Source organism: Mytilus californianus, unplaced genomic scaffold, assembly GCF_021869535.1.
Source record: "Mytilus californianus isolate M0D057914Y unplaced genomic scaffold, xbMytCali1.0.p SCAF_1, whole genome shotgun sequence".
Classification (NCBI taxonomy): Eukaryota; Metazoa; Mollusca; class Bivalvia; order Mytilida; family Mytilidae; genus Mytilus; species Mytilus californianus.
This window is the reverse complement of record NW_026262581.1, coordinates 92300803-92309796: the sequence shown is the minus strand read 5'-3', so window position 1 is coordinate 92309796 and position 8994 is coordinate 92300803. Positions and strand designations below refer to the sequence as shown.

General features: G+C 33.4%; 1 long non-coding RNA gene across 1 annotated transcript; it reads left to right on the top strand.

The window, feature by feature from the left end:
• Positions 1–2117: 2117 nt before the first annotated feature.
• LOC127726168 (uncharacterized) lies at positions 2118–8748 on the top strand. The gene is made up of 2 exons (XR_007993352.1): positions 2118–2296; positions 7924–8748. It is a non-coding gene; the product is annotated as an uncharacterized LOC127726168 (long non-coding RNA).
• Positions 8749–8994: the final 246 nt, after the last annotated feature.

Here is an 8994-nt window from a genome sequence, read left to right as displayed (position 1 = left end):
AATATTGCAATTTTCGGGTAACCTCCCTGTTAACCTGGGGGCCTCACTTGGCGGCCCCCAAACCCCTGCCTCGTCTGTTTTCGATACCTAGTTACGGCCCTGAGTCTGCAGATGTAAATACGTCACCCGCGTCAACTTTTAAATGTTAGAAGTACCTGGGTTCAAATCGAGCAATGCTATTCATTTTGCAATTGGATGCATATATACGCAGTCTCTGTTGTAATTACTTAACCTTCGTTAGAGTTCGTTTTTAATTTGTATTATCATACTGATTCGAAACGAAATATTTATTGATACTTTACTGTTTCCTTTTTTAAATATTGGTGTTGTTTTGTACACTTTATAGGCAGATCTGCAAGTCACGCGCATAGGTATATATACAATGTACTCTCCAACTTTACTATACGTCTATAAAACATAAACCCATTATTAAAAGAGGTAGATAAACTTAAAGAAAACAATGCACACAGAAGTAATATACACCGGTATACAGAAACTTCTTAGTGTTTGTCTTTTGTCATATCTAAATAATTTCTTTATATTTGGAGAGTTTGGTGTTTATGGTACATCTTTGATAGTCTCTGTTAAATCCGTCCAATTTATTTTACGCCGACAGATTTAGAGCTTGACATATTGTACAGCTGTCTATTGTTGAAGACTTATGTGTTGACTTCTAGATGACTTTTGGTTGCTGACTCATTGATGTGTACCCCATTTCTTTCTTACATTGAAACTTTATATATCGACTGCTTTTCTATGAACGAACTAAATATATTATAATTCGTACATAATTGATAACAAGTATTACGGTTTCGGTTTTCTCTTAATTAAAAATAATGCATTATTTTCTGAAGATATCCAAATTCCACATTTTCATCTTTCCCCAAATGTTAACGAATATTTTAGGCGATTAGGTACTTTCGAAAACTAGAGTTTCGACGAAAATTTATCTTGCGTGCAGATAAAAACAATATTGATAAACATATAAAAGGTCCCGTTTGATCAGTAAGAGATTGGCAAAAAATGGTATCATTTCTTATTCTTTTAAAACAGTACAAACAACGATGTGTGCAGCTGCAGGCTTGTACGCCCAACATACAAGAGAGACGAAATATACCAAAAGGAACATTCAAATCGAAAACAAACTGCTGTAGACCTATATCATATTTGTTTTTCGTTCACTATTTTGTATATAAATCAGGCCGTTAGTTTTCTCGTTTGAATTGTTTTACATTTGTCATTCCGGGGCCTTTTATAGCTGACTATGCGGTATGGGTTTAACTCGTTGTTGAAGGCCGTGCGGTGACCTATAGTTGTTAATTTCTGTATCATTTTGTCTCTTGTGGAGAGTTGTCTCATTGGCAATCATACCACATCTTTTTATTTTAATATTGACAAAGCCATGGCACTCAACGCGAAACGACCAAAAGACAAACAACAGCATACAAAACACAACATAGAAAACCAAAGAATGCGCATCACGAACCACACAAAAAACCAGGGTGACCTCAGGTGCTTCGGAAGGGTAAGCAGATCCTGCTCAACATGTGGCACCCGTCGTGTTGCTCATGTAAGTACAAACCCGGTGATAAGTCTAAATCGGGGAAACCCATATTACGAATAGCCAGGGTCTTTAAAAAAGGGTCTTATGAAAATGCTATTTCGGTGATTTTGGCTATAAAACCAGGTTTATTTAATCCACCATTTTCTGCAAAAGGAAATGCCTGTACCAAGTCAGGAATATGACAGTTGTTTTCCATTCGTTTGATGTGTTTGATCTTTTGATTTTGCCTTTCCGTTTTGAATTTTTTCTTGGAGTTCGGTATTTTTGTTATTTTACTTTTTATGAGTTCTTCCTAGCTGTAGTCTTGTCTTCCGTTTAAACTCATGCTTTTTTAAAAGTCTATTAAAAATTTATTATGAATGTAAATAAACATTGCACATTTACTACATTTCATTTTTATAAACTACATGACATTTTACGTATGATTGCAAATAGAATTTTCCATCAAATTTTATAAATACTTTTTTTTTTGCACCAATACAAGAATTTAAATGTATGTTTTTTAAACAAGCTAATTCAAAAATATAAATTACTTTCGGTAACCATTCATAAATGGAATGACGAAGAGCATTCAACCGTTCATATTGAATTTAAAATACGCATAAAGCATAACACCTATAAGTTAGATCATCGGACGGATATAAAGTTATCTCATCATAAATTCAATTGTTACGGGCTGAAGTCAACAATTACATGTATGGTACAATAGCTGCAAGTTTCAATAATTTAGAGGTAGGATTTTTCATACTATTGAAACACCCTTAGAAAAACGTAAACATTGAACGGGTGTAGCCCATTCACAGAACTCCGAAAATTAAAGCACTCAATAACTGGGAGTTTTGTGTCTAGTTGACACAACACTGACTCTATGACTAAGTAGAATTTTCTTACTTTTCTTTGCAATGAAACTTTCACTGTCATATATTGTGCTGTTAACGTAAGATTTTCATTCATCGCTATACTATCTAAAAAGGTCGTTAGACTTAAAAATTTTAATTTATTATAAAGCTGTTCACATCGTTAATACCGATTTTCACTAGAAAGGTAGACATTTCATACTAGTACATTGTATCTGTTAAGAGCAATCCATCTTAAAAATTGTCTTTTAATTTTCTTATTTAACGACCTTCTCTGGACTCTTGGTGGTTATTTACATTAAATGCTGCATGTCATGAACAAAAGGCACAAGGTTTTCATGATTTTTACATTATATGCTGTATTGTAATTGTCAGAAGGCCTCAAGTTTTCATGATTTTTTTACATTAAATGATGTACATTAACAGAAGGCCTCAAGTTTTCATGATTTTCAAATTAAATGCTGTACTGTCATTAACATAGGGCACCAAGTTTTCATGATTTTCACATTAAATGCTGTACTGTCATTAACAGAAGGCACCAAGTTTATATAATTTTTACATTATATGCTGTACTGTCTTTAACATAGGACACCAAGTTTTAGTTAAAAACAAGGAAGTATAATCTAGTCAAGAAATAACTGACGCGTTTTTGTATCAAATTACGGGAAGATTTTATTAATATTTTTATTTCGAAACATGAACTTTGATTTAAATCTTTGTCTTTTAACCATTGTTACGTGTGTACTTGAATAAAGTAAGGTTATGTATAAAGAAACCTAGATGTGTATTAATTATTGATCATCCAAGTATTCTAAAAGGAAATGTAAAATTGCGATCAATATAAGAATTGAATACAAAGAATTTATACATATAGGAATAAACATTGAATGAAACAGAGAGAGGGATGGCTTGGAATTTTATTAATATCCGTCTTTCAAATGCATGACCGTAAATATATATTAAACCGTAATTCGAAACTTGTTTTGTAAATGAAACATAGTGTCACGACATGCTATAATTTCATTGAACATAGCTACAATTCTATCATTAAAATACAATTCAGCTTAAAAACTGTGAAATTGTATAGGTTAAATTTGCTAATAAAACCTAGTCACGCTCATGACTACATAGAAATAAGTGATAACTATTAAATGATATTAGACTGGATCATCTGCGGGAATCTACATAGTCATTTTCTGTATCACTTTATAAAGGTATGTGCTTTGATTTTTTTCAATAAAATTCAGAAGCCCATTTTTATTACTAAATCAATAATTTGTTGTTAACAATATTTCATGCAAAACAGGATTTGATAGAAATGAATTGGCGGTGTGTGAACAATGGTGAGCGCAGTTGTATTGTTGCCTGATAGCGTACAAAACTGAAATTTCGATTACACTTAGTAGTATATATTTATGGTGTTTTTTTCATTGTCATGGTGTTCTGTCTTTCTTCGATTTTGATTTCTTTCATTGTCCCCCTCCCTTGATATCTTTTTTGTCTGTCCGTCGGTTTCTGATATTTGATTGCCTCCTTGGTATATCCTATTTTAAAATTATATGTCATTGTTAAAAAAAGATATATAATAACCCATGTTTGTCTGTTGATAATTAGTTGGCATTCACTAGGTTCCTGATCACAATTATATTGATTTTGAAATTATAAATTCCCCCACCTAACCAGCAATATATCAACTTCACCTGCATACGGGATGTATGCATTTCCCAACTCATTCGGTATTCATGAGCTTGCAGCTGCTACTCTTATAAAACGTCACCAAATGTCTGAGCAGTAAGTTGATTCACCAGGGTTATGTCAAAGAACGTCCTTTCCTTTTTTCTAAAAAATGTTCATTGGAATATAATAAGACCTTGTTGATGAATATTCCGTATCAACTTTACAAATAATACATGATGGTCTTGAAGTATAGATTTACAGTACTAACATTGTTTATCATCTTAGTAACGTGTTAATGTTTTTATTTGTCTTTGTATATTTTTTTGACGTTTACTGTTTAGTCCATTTTTGGTTATATCCTTTTGGCGTGGCTCGGTATTTATACATCCCGCCATTGTGTTATTGTGCTATGGTCATTTTTTGTATTCTTGTCTTTCATTTTTGCTTTTATGCTTTTGTTTTTCCTTGTTGACAAAGTTGTTTGTTTTATATATATAGTGATTAAGATTATAACACAATGTTGGCTGCTGTACCCCAATTTTTGATATTTTTACCTATTATGTCTGTTTGAGACAAAAGAGGACAGCGCCCAAAATATGAACAGTATTTTCTCTCCGCGTAATTTGGTAGCGATGGATAAAGGAAATTCCCAGACAGGAAAACGTTAATATAATCTAATTTAATGCATTCAAACATATGCTATCGATTTCTGACAATAGTTTGTATTATAATTTATTTGTCAAAATTACGGAATGTTAGCCACATAACATTCTCGTATATTATTGTCGCACAATCTTTTTTTAGGCCAGGCCTCGGTTCACATCAAAATATTTATGAAAAGATCTCAAAATGTGAAAGATTTTTGCAGTTTTGAATTATATTCAATAAAAGTCTGCAAATCAGCAAAATGTTTCATTCATGTCCAGTGTACAAAGAAGTACCGATATTGTCGACATCGCAAAGTAGGCAATGTCGACACAATATTGTACAACGTTGTCGACATCGTTTCATACTCTAATCTACATCGTTGACATTGACGATATCGCGAAGTAGACAATGTCGACACGATATTGTACAACGTTGTCGATATCGTTTCATACTCTTGTCTACATCGTTGACTTTGACGATATCGCGAAGTAGACAATGTCGACACGATGTTGTACAACGTTGTCGATATCGTTTCATACTCTTGTCAACATCGTTGACATTGCCGATATCGCTAACACATTACTCGTGTTTACATTGTTAATTTTGAATACAACGATGTCGACATTGTGCTGTACTACTTTGTTGATATCCTTAAGTCATCTTGTCTCTGCATGGTTGGCATTGCCGACATCGCGAAAAAGACTATGTCAAAACACTGTATTACAACGTAATCTATTATGTCAACATCGCAAAGATGTTGAGGAGGAGGAGGAGGAGGAGGACGAGGAGGATAGAGATTTGCAAACATTAAAAAACTGTCCAAATAAGTTCTACTATTAAGAACATCGACACAGGCGTAATATTAATACATTATTTGAAATTGAAATTGATAAACTAAACACTTCTTTATTTTAAAAAAAACGATGAAGGCGATGTCAACGATGTAGACAGAAAATGGGGACGATGTAGACGATGTCGTCACAATGTTGTTAACATCGCGATATTGGCGATGTCAACGATGTAGACAGCAAGAAAAACGATGTAGACGATGTCGTCACGATGTTGTCAACATCACGATGTCGGCGATGTCAACGATGTAGACAGGAAAGGGGGACGATGTAAAGGATGTCGTCACGATGTTGTCAACATCACGATGTCGGCGATATCAACGATGTAGACAGGAAAGGGGGACGATGTAGACGATGTCGTCACGATGTTGTCAACATCACGATGTCGACAATGTCAACGATGTAGACAGGAAAGGGGACGATGTAGACAGCAAGAAGAACGATGTCGGCGATATCAACGATGTAGACAACAAGTAAGACAACAAGTAAGACAATGTTGCGAGCAGGTATAAATCATGATCGAAGTTGACAATATCGGCGATATCGTCACTACATGTGCACTGGACATACCTCAAATGTTTAGGAATAATTCAAAAATATAAAAAGTGCTATCTTACAGATTAATTAATGTCTATTGAACATCTGAATAATGCTGTTTGGTAGATTAATTGTATTTTTTTACTTTAAAATTTAAGGGCCGAAAGTACCTTCTCCGTTATTCACAACTTAACTAGACCCAAGTCTAATAAGGATAGATAACAAGGAGCTTGACAAATTGTATACAATCATGTGTCATGCTGAAAAGGGGTATTTGCCAAAAATACCGGGTTCGACTTTGTCATTGGTTACGTCATTTCATTTGTCACACAAAAAATCATTATGTCATACAATAGAAATTTGCTACTAGCTTATTTACAGTTAAGTTTAGAAACAGAATTATTGGACAGTGAGTAACAGCTGAATGCCATTACATATACAAAAATTTTACAATCAAGCAGAAACTCCATAGGATACCTGATTACAATACAAATTCTGACGTCAAGATGGATACAAATAGCATTCGGTGGAATTAAAACAATTATATCATGCTTACAAGGGGTATATGCCAAAAATACCGGTTTCGAGGTAAACAACGGCTCTGAAAATTTGTTAACCTCTCAACCGGTATTTTTGGCAAATAACAGTGACTTCAGGATGAAGAACAACAATAAAAGTTGTATTCCTTTGGTATGTGTTACTAGATATCCTGTATATCAGTAGATTGCGTTATAACATATCGTATTGTCTCTTGTACATTTATTCCATAACATTTTGTTTTTTCATACATGTATAAGTCAATCATAATTTTCTTTCCATGTTTTTTGAGTAAATTCATGATGAAAAAAGACAAAAAGTCTAGAGGTCTTCGGAAGTCGAGTTAGTTTTAGACAAGATATTTCCCATCTGCCGTGGTATTTACTAGCAAATACCCCGGCACATGGAATTCCCTAATGACAAATACACCGGCAGAGAAAAGAAAATCTCAATATATAGAAAATTGGTGAAAAATACCATTTCTCGCATCCAATCAAAATACAGCATTATTACATTAGATGGAATTATAAATATAATACCATGATTAAGACCGTGTATTTGTCCGGCTATCTTGACCATGCATGTATTTTTGTTATCCTTTTATGTATTAAGGACTTTTAAAATATCTACACAAAAGGGGGTCCAGGTTAAGCCACTGTTTAATACTGTTTTACATTTGGCCGTATTTATCTCGTCTGAAATACCGATATAATTCAATAAAGGAAATTGACTTTAAAAAACTCTATCATTCGTAATGGTACGATTTGGTTTGACATTATCGAACTTGTTTATCATGTGAATGATATATTACGTTCCTGATGAAGGTAAAACCAGAAAAGCGCTTCGAACGCATGAAATTTATAACGTGTTGTTTTCAATGTTTACAGCACTGGGTCGATACCTCTGCTAGTGGACTATCTGTCCCCGAGGGTATCATCAGCCAAGAAGTCAGTACTTCGGTACTGACATGATTTATAACAAACCTTGCTTAAATTGTCCGTTAATAAACTTTGAAATTATTAGAAACTAAGGTTTCAACTCCCCCAGGCAAAGTTGACCTTAGATGGATTTGACTATTTTTTTATGTCCTTTTTGGTAAAATAGCTCTTCAACTGTTTCGGTTCTTATATATCCTTGGCTTTCAAATATTCGGCTTTGAGCGTTCCTGATGAAGGTAAATCCAGGAAAGTGCTTCGGACGCACGAAATTTATAACGTGTTCTTCAAATTTTTTTTAATATGCTTTTCTATTACAGGTAAATTCATCACCATGTCAAATCAGCGCGCTGATCATCACCATGACTCACGACAAATGGTTCCACAATCGGCTCGAAGTAAATCATCGTCAAATAGTTCAACACATAAAGGTTTCACCTTTGACCCAATGAAAAACATGCATTTGTGGACAATGTGGAGAATAGGAAACACAGAAAAAATTGTGAATTTCACAAAACACAGAGAATCTGAAGTTTATTTACAAAACGAATTTCAACACGGAATCTTTTCTGGAGTACCGTATGGAAGTCCTACTTTACTTGTACCACCTCTTGCCAGCAATATATCCGTTACCGAAGCAACAAAACGGAAAGCAACTGAGATGATGCATTCAAATACAAATGAAGGAGGGAGTGAATTGAAAGCAGGACAATTTATTTATTTTGGACTACCACGAGTTGCTCTGAAAAATGGTAAATCTCAAATGTCACCGTAATTCGATTTTGAACGAAACAGATTAATATGTTACCTTCAAATTGTTATTTTAAATGATGCAAATTGTTACTTAAAATGACGCATATTGTTACTTTTTAATGATGAAAATTGTAATTACTATATTTTGTGTTACTCACAGATTAAACTGTAATTATTATCATTTGTTGCATGAAATCGTCATTCTTAATCCTTATACATAATACATGGTATATTAACTTCTTTCTACATAGATATAAAAATGTATTAGAAATATATAATAACTTATATCATATCTTTTATCTTGGTAAAAATGCTGAAATGGATAAGTGTTTTTGTTTCATTTCTTTTGATCTCATTTCATCGAGTTTGTAATAAAGACATTGCTCATACGACACTCATTTTTAGGCCAGAAGGCAATTAAAAACAAAAAATTAAAAACAAAAAATATAGTTTCCATGTTATACGATTTGTGTTGTATTATTAGCTTAAACATTTGCCACATGTTCACTTTACAAAATCGAATTAAATTGGAAACCATGTTGAAGCGCGTGTCATTATCGATTCAAAGTAAACAGCACGGGTAAATCTGCTGTTAGTTATTGTAGTTAAATCAATTCCGTTGGTTCATTATTATCACT